The sequence below is a fragment of the Propithecus coquereli genome, unplaced genomic scaffold (assembly GCF_000956105.1).
Source record: "Propithecus coquereli isolate 6110/MARCELLA unplaced genomic scaffold, Pcoq_1.0 Scaffold58, whole genome shotgun sequence".
Classification (NCBI taxonomy): Eukaryota; Metazoa; Chordata; class Mammalia; order Primates; family Indriidae; genus Propithecus; species Propithecus coquereli.
This window is the reverse complement of record NW_012151729.1, coordinates 6,334,609-6,352,692: the sequence shown is the minus strand read 5'-3', so window position 1 is coordinate 6,352,692 and position 18,084 is coordinate 6,334,609. Positions and strand designations below refer to the sequence as shown.

Genomic DNA, 18,084 nt, shown 5'->3' with positions numbered 1-18,084 from the left:
TGCTTAATACACTAGTATGGTCAGTAATACATTCCATGGAGAGCCTAAGTACATAATAAGTTCTCTTTCAAACCTTGCTGAATTAAACCATGAGCCAAACCAAAATGTTAATTTTCACAGAACCATTTAAGAGAACAGCAACAAAACCTTGATCAATCAGAATTGAACTTGAGAATTGAAAAAGCCACTGAAACAGAAAAATGTAGCTCATTACAGTCTCTGACCCAGTGTCTCAGTCTGTGCCCTAATCCCCTGGGCTTCAATCAAGCATTAGAGAAGGCCCTGGGATTCTGATTGGTATCCTCACAGTTGAGAACCAGAAGTGAAAAAAACAATTTCACATTAGTTTCAGCTCACAGCAATCTTATCAGTACTGGGGACTTGGAAACCCCTAAGCTAGAGTGAGGAGTTGGAGCCCCCAAGTCTTGGTTACCTGCAGAGACAGCCTGAGGCAGTAAGGGCGGAAGAGCTCAGCACATTGTGCTCTGGAGTCAGTCGATTTCTGCCTCTGTCACTTACTAGCAGAGGACATTTGATTTCCTACTCTAGCTTTGGTTCTCCCAGCTGCAAAATGGGGATTCACGTTGCTTGGCACACAGCAGAACCTCAATAAATTGTCGGTCACTACTTTTATCATCAGCAGGCGCTGCTTCTGTGTTGGCCAATCATATTTTATTCATCAAGACTCTCAAGAATTGGGGACTGAGGAGTACAGCGCCTGTGGGCTATTTAAAAGATGTAAAGAATGTTTGCAAAGAGACCCTTTCAATGTTTTTCTCTTTTAGCTCCAACTTACCTATTTTTAAGTCTTTAAATTGGCAAAAATTGTTATTTACGGTGCCTTTCAATGTTATACCTAGGAATCTAAATACTTGGCACATCAGGAGGCCAGCATAGCAACACTCGAAAGCCTCAAAATGACACCCTCACGAGATGGATGTGAGATGGTAGAGGACAATTCTTTAATCAACCTACCACTCATTATTTGTGGAGTGCCTGCTTTAGGCAGGACACAGAGGGCAGGTACAGATAAATACCAGCATAGCGTTTCGCAGTTCATCATACGTCTATGCGTGTTCAAGTCTTAGTATCAACTCCAGGAATTATTTTCATTCATTCGGCAACATTTAATAGTATTAATAATTCCTGTAGATGTAAAGCACAGGGCTGGAATATTATAAGCTTTCCAAGTTTTATCTTATTTAATCCTTAAAACAGCTTATGAAGTGGTTCATATAATACTGTGGTGTGGAAAACTACGGAGAGAGGTTTCGTGACCCATCCAGGGACACACAGCTAGACTGAGGTAGAGCTACATTTTGAACTCAGGTCTGTGCTTTGTTCTTAATCGTGATGCACTTCTGCCATGCACAAGGCCTTGCTGAACATTCATTTATCAAATGTCTTATGTGCACACACACGTACAACACAGTACGTTACCTAGAGCATACGAAATATTTGTGGGATGGACACATGCCAGGCCCTGTACCAAATGCCAAAACACAATAATGAACAAGTCAGATCCAGTCCTATTCTTAGGAAGCTCACAGGATAGGGCAAAAGACAAATATTAAACAATCACAAATGTAGTTACAGTTGTGAATAGGTGAGATTTTGCTGTTATCAGAGGGGAATGAAGGTACTAGGGAACTGGCTAGTGGCATGTAAATGGAACATCAGTGTGTGTTCCATGAAATTTACTTCTCATACCCCTTCCAAGGTCTGAGATGCTTACAATTTGTTGAACACGTGGTACAACAGTTATATGGTACCTGAGTGATAGAACTTGAGACAAATCAGAACTAGCATTTCTCCTGGAGACCCTTGGCTTGGCACTGGAGAACCTGCAAGGTTTCTAACTAGCTATCAAAAAATAAAGACATCAAGAGAATAAAGGAAGAGAACTATGGGGGAGGCAAGCAGACAGAGGGAGCAGTCTTGGAAAGACTCCTGATGGTCCAGTCCTAGCCACTGGGGACACGTCAAGTTTGTCCACAGGAGGGTTGGTTTTGGAGATGCCAATAACAACAGTAACAAGGATAACTTTTGCTACCATCTCTTGGTCCTTAAACTTTGCATACATTATCTCACTTAATGCTCAAACTTCTGAAGAAGGCACTGTTCTCTGGGCACCAATCCAGGCTGGCTCTTAATAATACCTACCATCTACTGAGCTCTTGTGCTGTGTGCTTTACACGTATTAACTCATTCAATATTCATAGGTATTATTACTTTATCTTTTCCACAAATTAGTCTAATCAGTCAACTGAGGTACAACTCACAGCTAGCAGGGCCAGGATTTGAACTCAGTCTGCTTCCAGATGATGTTCTCAACCTCTGTCCTACTGTATCTCATTTAAATGAGTTTGGGCAAGTGTCAGGTGTCTGGGCCTGCTAACTGAAGGAGTTAGGCTAAGAGTTTCCAGCTCTTAGATTATAAGATCTATGGAATTCCAAGTCTTTCGATTTCTCTCCCCTAATCCCCGTTACTGCACTGTCCAAAGTGACTTCAGCAGAATGCTCAACTTGTGATGTGTCAAGTATTCGGACGGATGAGAGGGAGAGTAAGGGAAACAAGCCAGGGGGATGTGAAGGTCTGATCGTGATGAAAAAGGAAGAGACTTGGAATCACGCACAGGGTTTTCAGTTGCTCACTGCTGCTGACATTGCTTCTACACAGAAGCACAGCTGGCACGCTTTTCTGTTTGGAGACATGGTTGACAATTTCCCCATAATGGGGACACAACTGGCAATTTTCCTTCAGAGATAGGCAGGCAACAGTTTTGCCCCTGGAGAGAAAAGGCTCTCCGATTGAGATACAGCCAGTAATTTCTACTATACAGAAGACACATCCAATAATTTTGCCCAATGAGAGAAACGGCCAACAATTTTCCCACGGAGGGTAAGAACTCCCTCGGCCGACAATGCCGGCCTCTATCCAGCCGAGGACAGTGAGAGAAGTGGTTTAAGATTTAATTAGTGGCTACTGTGCTACCATGGGCCTAATGACACAGTCTCCAGACAGGGACTGGAGAGTGGGAATTTAGGTCGTATTAAGATTCAGATGGAGGATACTGAATTGGGAAACAGTGAAGCTCAGTTGCTTAACCTTTGTGATTTGCTTTTCATGTGGTCCTTCATTCAAACAGTTCAGCAGTGAACACTGTAGCAACACGATGCACGCCATGACGCAGAATGAGAAGTTAATTTTCTTGGTCCCTAACTTTTATGTCACTGTTTTCAAAATGTTTCCATATCTATTATATTTCTTTCACCAGTATCATGTCTTTTACTGAAGAATCATTCAAAATTAAGAAATAAGGACTCAAAGCCTTTCTTTTTAGGCAGAAAAAAACAGATGAAAAATTCACAGGGGGAAAAGGCCTGAGCTAATGTACTGGTGTGATCAGGAAAGGCTTAATAAGAAGTCGAGACTTACATGATCAAGAAGCACTGGAAATAAGAGAGGTTAGTAAATATCTTAGGCTTTGAGGGCCATTTGGTCCCTGCTAGAACTATTCACCTCTGTCTTTGCGGCACAGAAGTGGCATAGACAGTTTGCAAACGGATGAGCACGTATCCCACTAAGGCTCCGTGTATGACACTGAAATTTCAATTGCATATAATTTTTATGTGTCATAAAATAGTTCCCTTCTTTTGATTTCTTCAACCATTTAAAAAAAAGCAAAAAGATGATTCTTTGCTTGAGTTGTACAAAAACAAGTGGTGGGCCCGAGTTGGCTGCAGGCCAGAGCTTGCTGGTGAGGTTTTGGGGGTAGGTGAGGCCTACCCATGCTAGTCAGGGGCGTTGGCAGGAGGAAATGCCTGGAGTGATGTGTTCTTAGGGGGTGGTGGGACCCCGGGACTGGCAGCACAGAGAGTTCATGTAGAAGGGCTGGAAGATGAGATCATTGCTTGGTAAACTGTAAATTGCTTTCCTAAGCTACGTCTCTCAGGCTGGCGCAGGAGAAGTCAAGGGGCTTCAGAGTCACATGTTGGGGCTAGAACCTGTGCTCCATCATTGCCAGTGGGATCGTCTCTGCTGATTATCCTTATGTCCTTAAGATTCAGCTTCTTTATCTTTATTTTATTTTTTTAAATATTCCAAGGCTTTAATAAAGCTTCAAATCTTTAACCAATTACAAGTCAAAGAATCTTTAAACCCTCCTATAACCTATAAGCCACCACTTCAAGATGACCTACCTTTTGGGGCCAAACCAATGTATGCCTTCCACATATTGATTTACAGCTTCATTATCTTTAAAATGCAGATATCAATACCTACTTTGCATGGATATAAGACTCAAAAGAGATAAAGCAAATAAGACACCCAGCACAGTGCCTGGCACATGGCAGCAGTCAACAAGTCTGAGTGTCACACACCATGTGCCCAAGAGTTATGGAGCACCTTGTGGGTCAAAGGCACTTGGAGAGGTGCTGGGGTTACAAGAGTGAGCAAGATAAATACAGGTCCTGTGCTCCTTCAACAAGGAGCGGGCCTACTTATTTATCATGGCTGGGGGTTCTTCTCTCCTCTTAAAGGAAGAAAAGTGGCTCATTTTCCCACTGGTAGGCAGAATAATGCCACCTTCTCAAATACGCCCATACCCTCATCCCTAGAACCTGGGAACATGTTATGTTACACGGCAATTAAGGTTGCTCATCAGCTGCTCTTAGGATGGGGAGACTGTGTTACATTGTCTGGGTGGGCCCGATGTAATGGCCGGGGTCCCTGTAAGTCAAACAGGGAGGCAGGAGGGTCGAGGTCTGGTCTGAGTGACCCAGTATGAGAAAGACAAGACTGGTCACTGCTGGCTTTGAAGGTGGAAAGGGGCCATGAGCCGAGTGCGTAGGCAGCCTCTAGAAGCTGGAAAAGGCAAGAAACGATTCTCCCCTAGAGCCTGCAAAAAGGAACACTGCCCTGTTGACACCCACTTCAGAGTTCCAGAACTGTAAGGTAATCAGTTTGTGTTATTTTAAGTTGCTAAGTTGACTACATTTGTGGTCATTTGTTCTAGCAGCAATAGAAAACTAATTTTCCCTTCTCCCCATATTGTCAACAAAAGGAGGGGACAGTTTGAGCTCTCCCTCAGCTCTGCAAAGCCACCCTTGCGTCCCTGGGCCCCAGTGCCAGCTCCCTTGCGGCAGCTGCTCCCCTACAGCTGGCCGGGGGGCTGCTTCTGGGTGTGCCAGGACAGGTTCACTGCTTCCACAGGAGCTGGTGAACCACCCCATCTCGGCCCCCCCTTCCTCCTGCTGCTGCTATACCCACAGTCCAGCGAAACCAGAGCACAACAGCTGCAAAGGCAGAGCCAGCCAAACTGCTCAGGGACATCAGGGCTTAGCAGTGGAATATGAAACTACATGCAATCCTGCCATGTGTAGGATGAATCTTCCCAAAGCAATGCCACTTCCCTGCTCAGACACCTACAGCGACTTCCCATTGCTGAGAGCCAACAGTCCCACCCCCTTGGCCTGGCACTCTGGGTCCTTGGTATGAGGCCCTAGGTCAGCATTCCAAAATCACTCCCCGCTTCTCTTCTGTTCACTCCACTGAGGTCTGACTGGTCTACGCATCATATGCACCAGGGTTGGAGAACTCCTGCCTCCAGGGGCCCGGCAGGCAGTGAGATAAGTGAGGCATGCACAGGTAGCAACAGGGAATGGCAGGGACTGTGGCAAACTAGGGTGTCCACACCCTAACAAGGGGGCACTTTCTACTCAGCTCTGGCTGAGTGTTGCCATGCATGGCCAGACTGTGTCATTTGTAAAGTCTACATTTTCTCTGAGGAATTTTTCTATGTTAGCAACTAATTAAAGAAATTTGAGCGTGTGGTCAAACATAAGTCATCTGCAAGCCACGTGGGCCATAGTTCGAGAGCTCTGGTTTATGTCCTGGAATGATGATGGCAGATGTTGATGGAACTTGATCCATGCTCATTCCCGACCCTTCCCTGCTCCCGTTTCTCTGATCCCATCCAGCCTTCGGGGACTACCATCTCTTCTAGGAAGCCTTCCTGGACCGCCTCAGCTCACTGCATCCTTTTTTCCTCCTTACTGGCTAATCTGGCCACCCTTCAAACTTCCAATTATTTTTTAAAATTATGGATTTGTTCAGATTCACAAGGAGTTAAGAAATTCCACTTTGGGGAATAGGCCACACAGAAAGGAAACACTATCAATAATAATAATAGCACCTGTTAGCTGCCAGGCCCTGTACAGGGTAAGAACTGTCTCTCTTTTATAGCTGAGGAAACAGAGGCTTGGAGAGATGGGGACCCAAAGGAGCCATATGGTCCCTGAGGGAGCATGGCATTGTGAAGGCTCATTATCTGCAGGGTTAGAACTTTCTCACCAAGGAGCCTCAGCTGGAACCCGTGCTCTGAGAGAGGGGAAGCGAGAGCCTGCGTTTGGCTGAGGCTTTGCCTGTCAATCTGAAGGCTGAGTTTGGGCTAACATCCACAGACAAGTTCATTAACTGTGGGTCTGTTTGTCCTTCTTTCGTGAGGAATCATCATTCATTAGCCAAGCAGGCCTGGTGCCTTTTTGAGAACTGTCATTCTGGAAAGATATTGATTGAAGGAGGCTTCTGAGCACACTCTCAGCAGCAGTGAGGGGAGGGCTGCCGTCCAGACGAGATGATGAGTTGGCAGTGGGGGTCTCGACAGGAGCCTAATGAAGAAATCTGGTAACAGCAAGGCCTGGCCTTACGGATGCTCATGTTTGGTCTTTCACTCTCTGGAAGATCGGTGAGTGGCAAAGCGAACCGTGGGCCTTACGCTCCCACTGCAGAATTACACATTCCCGTAGCTGGTGGGATCCAGGAACACAATGGCAGTGTTTTTCGGTCCTTGTGCCTACTCAGCACATCACAGGTTAGAGACTTCTAGTCTGGCGACTTTCTCTCTTCCCTACCCTGACATAGCGCTCTCCTCCCTCTCTCCTTCTTTCTCTCTCATAATTTGTTCCCAACAGGAAGCTTTGTGCCGCTCCTCCACGAGAAGCCCAAGCTCCCGGGGGAGCCTCTGCCCAGGTGGAAGAGACCGCTAGCGAGTGGCCATTATTAAGGGTGATTGCTGGCAAGCTGGTTGTCATGGCACCGCCAAGGCCAAGACTGCACTCCCAAGCGGTCCCTGTTTTCCCAGCTATATACATAATGACTGCAATGAGAGGCAAACACACAGAAAGGGAGAGAGGAGCAGCTCCCTGCTGACAGTGATCTTGCAGAGCAAGGTGAGCAGTTCACGGCTGAGTAGGATGGGCCATCTTGGCATGGGCCATCCAGGGCTGGTCACTGCTTCACTGTCTTTTCATGGTTTCGGTGCTATGCCTCTGTGTTCCCAGTGCTGGTTTTCCACAGGAAACTGTTGCTCCTAATCCACTGACAAGCGGACCTGTGTCTTAAAGTTTCCTGGAGTTTGCATGCACTGAGTAGTAGCTCCTGTGTTGGAGTACATGGAGCAGTAGCCCCTCATCTGCCAGGGACTATGCTAAGTTCTTTATGGAGATCAAGAAATGAGGCTCACAGTCACCTGCCTTTTGGTGACAGGCTAAGAAGAGGCAGAGCTAGGATGTAAACCCAACTCTGGCTCTACAGCTGAGTACTGCATCGTTTTCCCTCTGGTCCCCTGACTTGAAAGGGTGACCCTTTAGGCTGGTGTTGAGAACAGATAGGGGAAGCCCCACACCTCTGAGGGCATGGATCCCAGTAAAATGAAATCTGACTGGTTCGAGAATTAAACCTCTGATTTGGGCTTCATTAGCTATGTGCTCTCACCAACCACAGAGAATTAACCAGAATGGAGCCATCTCTTCATGAACTGAACACAAAGCACCAGGGGCAAACTCACCGAGCACCCACTACCTGCTAGGCCCTCCCACTGGCTCCAGACATCCCATAACCACGTGGGCTGTCCTTCCCCTCCAAAGAGACCCCAGGACCTTAAGCCACAGTGCTCTGATGCAGAAAGAGGACACATATTACAATCACTGTGGACAATAAAGGCTTTATCTGTCAGCGTGCACTTTTGCTTAATGACCTGGTCGTGGAGAAAGACAGGCCATTCCCTGTTCTCATTCTGCATTTGGCTGAAAAGAGTAAGAGGTCTCTCCATCTCCACTGTTGCCCGTGGACTTCCCTTCAGAGCACTGTAGACACACCCTTGGCAGGTTCTGTAGAGACATGGGATCTATAGTATGTTGACTTCCTGAAAGCCCGACTCTACCAGTGAACTACTCGTGCTCTCCCCCTGGGTCCTGGCTTTCCTGCTACCTCTCCTTCAGGCTTGGTGAGGTGAAGATGTGAAGCGTTCACTGGTATTATCTACCAACACACTCAACCATGGGCCTTAGACCTGGGTTTGAATCTAGGCTCTACTTCCAACTAGATCTTTGATTTAGTGTAAGTTACTTGCTTTTCTGAGCCCAATTTTCTCTTCTATAACTCTTATTGTTATGATGATAATAAAACACCAATAAACACTGAATGTTTACTATGGACCAGGCATTATCTCATTAAATCCACATAACAATCCAGTAACGCAGGCTCCATTATCGTCCCTAATCTATAGAGGTTAAGCGCAAGAAGTTAAGTCCAAGTTACCCACACGGGTTTGTCTGATCCCAGAACCAACACTATTGACCACTGTGGTATATGTCCTCTATCCTCGATAAAGCCAAACTACAAGAATGTCACAAACACCTATTACAGGCCTTTATGATTTACTTTCATGAACTTTAACAGTATCTGAAAGCTACCTAGGATTTGAAATTCTCTAAAAGGTAAAAATCCTTGTATCTTCCAGGCTCTGCTTAATTGTTCCCTCTAGCTTCTCCCTCTCCCAACACCCCTCAATATCCTTTCTGGACAATTGAGTTGGACACAATCACTTCCTTCTCTGAACTTCTGGAACAAGATCCTCAGTTCTGGTCAAGACACAAAAGTCATGGTGTAGAGCACCATAAAATATTGTGATATTATCTTTAAAGTAGCTTATTATATATAACTCCATACTAAATATTTCATATTGAAGTCTGTTGTATAGACCATAAAAGTTTCAGGAAGAAATGTTTAAAATTGAGACAATTGTGAGTTTTGGCTTATATGATTTTCCTGGGAATTGGGAAGGGCCAACGCCCAATGCCTTCATTTTACACACTTGCTTTAAGATTCATAGCACTAGTGTATTCTGAGACACACACAATCTGGTGTTAGAACTCATTCATTCATACATAAGTATGATTTAGTATCCCTAATATGTCAGGCACCGTCTCAGGACTCTTCTACTACTTAAAAATGTTGCTGGGGCAAGCAACCATGCACTGGATTAACATAAGGAACATGCAAGATTTTTAATAAACAGACTGAAAAATGCTATGCATCAGAGCTTTGGGGAACATGTAGGATATGCTGAGGATAAGGACATTTGGCATCATAGTTTGTTTCAACTGTCTAACACAATATTCAGCATAAACACTTTTTAGTCAGCGTCTTCTCTTTTTGACACTGGGGATCTAAATTTCACATTCAATTTAAAACGAACTTTATAATAGAAACATTTCATAATTTTATATCCTCTTGTCCCACCATGATAAGTATAGAAAGGCAGTAATTGCATTTGCCTTTCTATCCCATTGTGCTTAGCACAATACCTTGTTAACATTTATTGACCAATTCTTTGCTTTGTTTGGTTCCAGTCTTTTCCCTAAGCTTGATGATCCCATTTTTCTCACATGACAATTTCACTACATTACAGGGATTTTCAGATGACACCAAAATTTCAGGATGTACTGGTTGACCCAGGGATTAAGGATGCCCATACATGAGGTGAATCTTATTTAAATCCTTATGTTCAGGTTAAGAATGTAAAAGAAGATAAAAGTATCATTATGAGGCTCGTGGGGACGAGCCTTCCCCTTGCCCTCTGCTGCCTCCGGTGTGTGCTTGATAAAGACAGAAGACCAGCAGGTGTTTTGAGTAATTCGGCAGATAAAGGGACTTACATTGATGGTGCTGGAAGCTGCTTGCGTGGACAGTTCTCACAATTCAGTTATTGATGCTACCTACTGAGCTGTCAAAACAGAATTATGTGGGCTGCATAGGGGCTTGAATTAGGGTCAATTACTCACGCTGGAGCCCCCCTTCCCTTCTCCACCTTGCAGGGCCACGCGAGTCCTGAGGGTGGTTGTACTCATTACATGAAGTAAGAGATAAGCCCAGTCACTGTCAGCATTTTTTTACTTAACGTTTTCTGGGCCTTGATTTCCTCCGCTGTAAAAGGAAGAAATGCTACGAACTCGTTGAGTTTGTACAAGAATCAATGATGATAAATGGATGAGAAGGGGATCTATCAATGGTATAGGGCTAAACAGCAAAAGATGTCAATTTTTTTCTTTTTTTTTAACAGTCCACAGTGACTTTCCTCTCCAAACTGTCCCTCCCCTAGTCTTTGCCAGCTCACTCAATGAATGGCCCCTTCATCTAGGCATGTGCTCAGGCCAAAAGCTGGGAGTTTTTCTGGGAAAAATTGAAAGCATTCCCACTTAGAACTGGAACCAGACAAGGTTGCCCACTATCTCCACTTCTATTCAACATGGTGGATTCTTTCCTTTACATCTAGTGTTTAAACAAGTCCTGTTAACTTTGACCTCAAGGCATGGCCCAAATCAATTCAACCTCACCACTTCCACCATCACTGTCTTCGTCTGAGCCACTCCCTCTCTTGCCTGGAGCACTTTGATAGCTTCCTGACTCTTCTCCCACCATCTTCTTCCTCCTGATGCTTCATTCTTAAATAGCCACAGAGTGATCTATTTTGTAAGTACAATCATCTTACTCCTTTCCACAAAACCCTCCTAGATTTTCCCTTCTTACAAATATCCGAAGTCCTTACCGTTGCCCACAGGGCTACCATGTTGTCCAACTCCCGTGTCCTTTGCTCAGAATACAATGTGACTGGGGCCCAGGTGGTGCAAGGTGATTGCCCTGAACGTTGTGCCTCCCATGACCTGGGCTGTCTGCCTGCTCTTCTTGCCTCCCTTCATGTTCCTTGTCACAGTCCCAGGGATGGCCCAGCTGGCCAGCCTGCTTCCCCTCGACCCGCCAAGCACAGTCCAGATTCAGAGCCTCTGCATTTGCTGCCGCTGCTTCCCCAGAAACATTTTTCACCAAATCTCACTTTATCTTACATATGTGGGTGTTGTTTGATTCGTTTTCCTTGAATATAGTGCTGAAAGGGCAGGAGGCACTATTTCCCTAGTGCCTGCAACAGTGCCTGGCACATACTAGGCAACAGTAAACATTCGTTAAATAAACGAATAGCAGCTGATTAGGATTATTCCATAGATTCCTCTTCCCTTTATTTTGCCTGAAAACACCAAAAGTTACCTTGCACTTTTTCAATTTCCAAAAATGTTGCAACTTTAAAAATCTTAGTCTGTATTTTATTGCCATTTTTCCACTTGTGGTGCCTAGGAATGCATTTCAACACTAATACAAGGTAAACATAACAAGGTGGCTATTTAATCATACAATTTATATATGTTGTATATTCTTAAAGTTAGAAATGAGTGAACACTGAGTCAACCGCTCTACAGTGTTAGCCTTTTCATTTGTGTAAAAAAAGCACCAGATGCAAATTTATCAAATTGGATGACTATAGTGTTTTCCTTCTAAAAGCATTTATTTAGCATCTTTGCTATCCTAAGTGCTGAGATGGTTTGAGAAAGGAGTCTAGCCATAATAGCAGTCCCATTTAGTGAAAGAGACTGAAATAGAAACAAATAATTTAACGTATGGTATTGAGGGCTCTGAGAGAGGGTATTTAATCCTGTTTGGAGGTCCAGGAAATCTGCCTGGGGGCAAGTGCCTTAAATGAAACTCAGAGTGTCTTGGGCAGAATGATGGCTCCCCAAGGATGCTGAAGTCCTATTGCCTGGAACCTATGAAGATGTTACTTTACATGGCCAAAGGGAATTAAGATTGTGGATAGGACTATGGTTGCTAATTAACTGATCTTAAAACAATATTATTTTGTATTATTTGGGTGAGCCTTTAAAAGGGTCTTCAAAAGTGGAAGGAGGCAGAAGAGAGAGTCAGAGTGATGTGATGTGACAAGCACTCACCTTGTTGCTGACTTTGAAGGTGAAGGAAGGGGCCACGAGCTAAGGAATGCAGGCAGCCTCTAGAAGCTGCAAAGAGTGAAGAAACAGAGGTTCTCCTAGAGCCTCCAGAAGGGAACACAACGTTGCCATCACCTTGATTTTAGCCACTGAGACCCATGTCAGACTTGTGACCTGCAGAACTGCAGGATGATAGATTGGTGTTTGTCTTTAAGCCACCAAGTTTGTGGTCATTTGTTATAGCAGTCAGAGGAAATGCATACAGAGAGAAAGAGGTGATTTCTGATTTCACCTCTGGTGGGAAGGAAAAGGCTATCAGAAGATCTATTTTATATATAAATCATATGATAAAATGCTCACCTTATTATGTTCAACTTAATGTTAAAATTAAAATACATTGCACCTGTAGTCCCAGCTACTCGGGAGGCTGAGGCAGGAGGATTTCTGGAGGCCAGGAGTTTGAGGCCAGGTTAGGTAACATAGCAAGCCTCCCTCTCTTTAAAAAAAAATGCATTCCGGTTATGACAAGTGAACAAATAGCAATAAAACATATTCTTAGATTTTAAAAGTTACAACATTTTTACAGATTGGAAAAATGGAAGGTAACCTTTGGTGTTTCCAGGCAAAGGAAAGGGAAGAGGTGGCCAAAGCCTTCCTCAGAGTCTGCCAATGCTCCTTTCTGGGGGAAACACCTCCCAGGCATTTCCTTGACTGGGTTTCTCTTGAACCTTGAATTCAGGATGCTCACTGGTACCTGTGACTGCTTTGTCACTGATGGCTTGTCACAGGCCATGACGATAGGGAAGTTGGCCCTGAGATGTCCAGAGTCACCCCTAACCCCACGGCCAACCTTTCCCATTCTGCGCGTCTTGGGAGCTGCAGCCATGCGTGTGAGCCCGTTTCGGCCGCCACTGTTCTCTCATCCAAGACCCCAAGCGAGGGAGCGGACGGGACCTGGGAAGGTGTCAGTTGCTAATGAATGACACTCACTTCCAAAATTAATAAGCCTTCTAGTTCTTAGGAAAATCCACTCAAATGGAGTCTCCAGAATGACTAATTGACAGAACTGGTTAAATTAATCAAAAATGGAAATGAGGATGGAGGAAGGGGGGAAGGGATTCTATTTTTACTCCGTGGCTTGGGCCTCGCCTGTGCTGCTGTTAATTGCTGCTAAGCTCAAATGGGGTAGAGCAGCTTCAGACACTGGTGGGTGGGTAGCTGGGGGTGGGTATCACTGATTCGGTTCCCAGAGCAAGCCTGTTTGGCTTTTCTCTATGGTGGGGAGTGTGTGTCTGTGCGTGTTTGTAATCCTGTCATCAGGCAAAAGTATTTTAATAAAGGACCTTGTCTTTTTAACCTAACCAAGCTCCCCTGAAATAAACACTGTTAATTATGCCCCAGATCAATATTGAACCCCTTTTGGAAGCTGTGCCAAACCTCGGCGGCTTCAAGATTCACTGCAGCTGCAGTCGCAGCTGATGTCTTTGGACACACTCCATCAGAGACCTGGGGAACGAGCCGCAGGTTTATTAAGGGATCTAGTGGCTTACAGAACCAGGGCTCGGCAATTATGTTTATAGACGAGGGTGAAGGATACGAGTGGATTTCATGTTCTGCACGATGGCAGAGTTAATTCTGCAGTCAGAAATGGTCGAGCGGGGGGATCCAGCTGATGGGATTGTGTAAAATTCAGCCCCACGAAATTATCCTTTTGGACGTTACATAAAGATTATATTCTTTCTCTCCCTGCCAAATAGCCAGAAGAGGAATGAGTCCTCCTGGAAGCAGACAGACGTGGGTGCCAATCTTAGGTCCTCTACTGGGATCTGGAGCAAGTTTCTCTCGGTGCCTCATCTGGAAATTGGAGGTGCTAATATCAGTCTTCATGGGTTGTTGTAAGAATTAAATGAGATACAGAAGGGTTCAAAAATAGCAATCACCACCCCCTACTACACCGACCTTTGGAGGAAAATGAAATTTCTGATTTGGATTATTAGGTTGGACGTCAGACTTGGCCCTACTCTCATTGCAACTCAGGCTGTTTTTCCAATGACTACACTATTCACTAAAACATCTCAGATTTTAAGGCTTAAAATGCTTATATCTTTCCCCCCTCAGCATGAAAAACTCAGATTTCCTTCAAACCAGGCCCATGACAGACAGATTTCAGTGTACTCCAGGGCAGATGCTGACTGCCCCTGGACGGGAAGGCTGCCTCGGTGTCATCTGAAGGAGGGAAATTCTGTGGCCAGGTCTCGAGCTGCAGGTCTGCCAGCGCAGAAGGTCCTTGCTGCCAGAGCTGGTGCAAGGGGACTGGTGCTGCAGGGCTGCCCCGTCTCGGTGCCCGAGGGTAGCCCTGGTCCTCACAATGGCCGTCAGGACACTCCCTGGCCAGCTTCATCTCCTGCAAGTCCCCAGCACAAGCCATTCCCTCGTAACAGGATGAGGACTCAGCGGGCAGCGGGAGAAGGGAGGCGGGTCTGCCCAAACCACGGTGGAACTAAGAGGCAACTGAAGAAGCCACCTCGTGCCAGCAGGGCCTGTGTCATCATCATACAGTTGATTTCATCCGGCAAACGTGCACCGGGAACCTACTGTGTGCCAGGCAGTGTGCTAATTGCTTTTACTTTAATTGACGGCCAAAGACTTCCATGAGACCAGATCCTGGGATCGCTTCTCCATGACCTTCCAGAAGCATTTGACATAATTGATCCTGGTATCTTTCTAAATCACTCTCCTTTCTTGGCTTATATTCATACCTTGGTGTTCTGCTTACTTCCCTGATGGCTCATGTTCCATCTCCTGTAAAAGGCCACCGCCACCTCCTTTCTACCTCACTGGTAAATGTCGTCGTGCCCTTTGCCTCCTTCCTGGGCCCTTTGTTCTTCTCCACCCATACCTTCTCCCCCAAATGACATCGCCTCGTTCCATGGCTTTAAATATTAATACTAGGACATGCTCATGATTCCTAAATTTATGCCTCTAGCTCAGACCTCTCCTCTGACTTCCAGGTTCACGTATCCAATTGTCTCCTTGACTTCTCTCCCGGATGAACGACAGACATCTCAACCTGGACACATCCAAAAGAGGATGCTTGGTCTTTCCACACCAAACCTGTTCCTTCCCCCGTCCCCTTATTTTGTACATGTCACCACTACACCCTCAGTTCCTCAAGCCGTGAACCTAAAAGTTATCTTAGATTTTCCCTTTCCATCACCTCTCCACTTCCAATCTCTCCGCAAGTGCTCTTAGCCTTACCTCCTAAGACCCTGAGTCTGTCCACCGCCCTCACCCTAGTCACAGCCATTATCATTTCTCCTCCAGACTGTGGCAAGAGCCTCCTAAATGGTCTCTCTGCTCCTAGGCTGGCCGCCCCTTGCTTGAGAACTCTTTTAAGACCATAAACAGAGGATTCACTTCTGTGCTTCACACAGACTCAGGGCTTCCCATCTCCCTTGGAGTGAAATCCAAGTGCTCTGCCCTGGCCCACAGAGCTGTACCTGACCCGGTACCAGCCTACATTTTTGGCTTCAATTTCTACACTGTCCCCCATCCTGCTTGTCTCCACCCATTGGTCTTTTTCTCCATTCTTTGAACACACAAGATTGTTCCTGTATTGGGGCCTTCGTACTTTGGTGTTAGCGCTCTTTGGATCCTTCTGATAATTCGGGTCTCAAGTCAAAGGCTTTCCCTCACACCACCCTGTGAAAGCAGTTCCCCCCAGCTACTCTCCGACCCTGCTTAATTTTCTTACAGCTTTTATCACTGTCTGAAACGATCTTGTTTATTTGTATACTTGTATGTGTTTTCTCTCCTCCCTCCCCACTAGAAAGTAAACTTCTTGAAGGCTGGGAAAAGAACTAGTAGTTGTTAAATAAATCTTAGTTGAATCAGTGGTTCCTGGTGTCTTGGTGAAGAGCTGCAGGTCTGGTCAAACCCTGGCTTTGTCACTTGCTCTCTGGTGGCTGTAAGTGCATCATTTCCCTTTCAGCTAGTTGCCTCATCTCTGAGATACGAATACTGGTAGAACGTACCTCCCAGGGTTGTCATGAGGATTAAATGAGCTCACACATGCATTCTTGGCTTACTTCCTGGACACAGCAAAATGTCATAGAAGTTAGCTGTGACTAAGGCTGTTGACATTACCACTTCTACAGCTATTGCTGCTGCTCTTCCTGTTCTCACTCTTAAAAGACACGCACGGTAGAGGAGCAATGGCCCCAGCACTGCTGTGGTCACACCGTGCTTGTGTTACGTGCCAGCCACTATTCTAAGGCTTCGCGGATGTCATCTCATTTAATCCTCACAAGCACCCTCTAAGGTAAATACTTCCACTAGCCATCCTTTACAGGTAAGTTGAGGCACAGAGAGGTTAAGTAACCTGTTCAAGGTCACCATTTAGGCCACGGATATAGGCTGATAAGCCACATTGATTTTCCTCCCGTTTTGGCCCAGTCTCTGACTTCACTCACTACCATCAGCTGAGTTGGACAGAGAGGAAGAAACGAAGCAGAAATGCCCCGGGCCGCGCCTGCAGGGCACATTATGCCAGCTCCTCCTTGCCTTGCCTCAGCCCAGCACCTAAGACAGGTGCTGTAGGGGCGTCGGGGAGCTCTGACCTTTCCTGCTGCCTCCACCCTGCAGCTGGAGCACCCAGAGGGCCTCCCGTTATCCTCTCCTTTCTCCAAGTTATGGAAGTAAAGTACGACCTGGGAGGGCATCTGGAAAGCAGGAAAGCTGCCCCCATTCCACGGCCCCAATGCCATCCCTACCACCTAGTCCTGCGTGCGCTCACCCTCACGTTGGTGGCCGCAGTCGTGGTGAGTTTGTCCCTCCACACCCTGCTGTAACACTTACCCTGAGCGTCTCCCCACCCGCTCCCATCCTTAACTGTGCCCTCGGGTCTTCGACAAGTCAAATCTCTGTGGCCCTTCCAGCTACGCCCTGTTCTCCTCCCCGTCCCACCTGAGGTTTCCCCTGCCTTCTTTTCTTTGCCGCTGCTGCAACGCACTCCACTTGTTCGGTTCCCTCGCCCTTCGAGGCTGGCTTTTCAGTAGGAGTCAGGCTCCTCGGCACCTCGCAGCCTCTAAGATCGATCACGGTCCCGTTTGTTCAGAGAGATGTTGTTTCGGCAGCACAGAAAGCAGGCACCACCGTCCTGAATCACACAGATGGCCACGAGCAATTGCAGACACTCCATGCGCAGGTTACTGCCCCAGGGGAGGAAAGCATCCGCGTGGGTCCCTGCCCAGGCTGCCTGCGGAGGGGGGGCCCCAAACATGTGTGGCATGCCGGCTCCAGGGCCCGCGCTCCCGATGACTTCTCTGTCTTTCCTCTGCTGTGGGCTGAGCTGCGCCCCTGCCCCAGCTCACATGTTGAAGTCCGAACCCCCAGTACCTCAGCATGTAACTGTATTTGAAGACGGGGCCTTTAAACAGGTACTTAAATTAAAATGAGGTCATTAGGTGGGCCCTCATCCAATTAGAAAGGGAATTTTGGACCAACAGGTACAGAGGGAAGGCCAGGGAAGGCCGCAGGGAGCCGCCATCTAATAAGCACAGGGAAGAGGAACCGACCCTGCCCACACCTTACCTCACGCTTCTAGCCTGCAGGACTGGAGGCAATAATTTCACTGTTTAAGCCACGCAGTCCATAGTACTCTGTTACAGCAGCCTTGGGAGACCAGTACACCTTTTTTCATCTGTCTTTTGCCAGCTGCCTGCCTTTCTACCGCGGATGTTCTCTGAAGCCATGCTCCATGCCAGGCACCATGCTAAGCATTGCCGAAATTCAGCAGTTCGTAAGATAAACAATGTCCCTGCCCTTGAAGAGATTACATTCCAGTTGGGGAGACAGAGATGAAGAAAGGCAAACAACTATGATGAGTATTAGGACAGAAATAAAGAAATAAAATAGGGTGACAAGATAGAAATAGGGTGTGGATTGGGTGGACAGAGAAGTCCT

General features: G+C 46.2%; 1 protein-coding gene across 7 annotated transcripts in view; it reads right to left on the bottom strand.

The window, feature by feature from the left end:
- PPP2R2B (protein phosphatase 2, regulatory subunit B, beta) overlaps positions 1-18,084 on the bottom strand; it is a 480,871-nt gene that overhangs the window by 15,517 nt on the left and 447,270 nt on the right. The gene's annotated exons all lie outside the window — the stretch shown is intronic.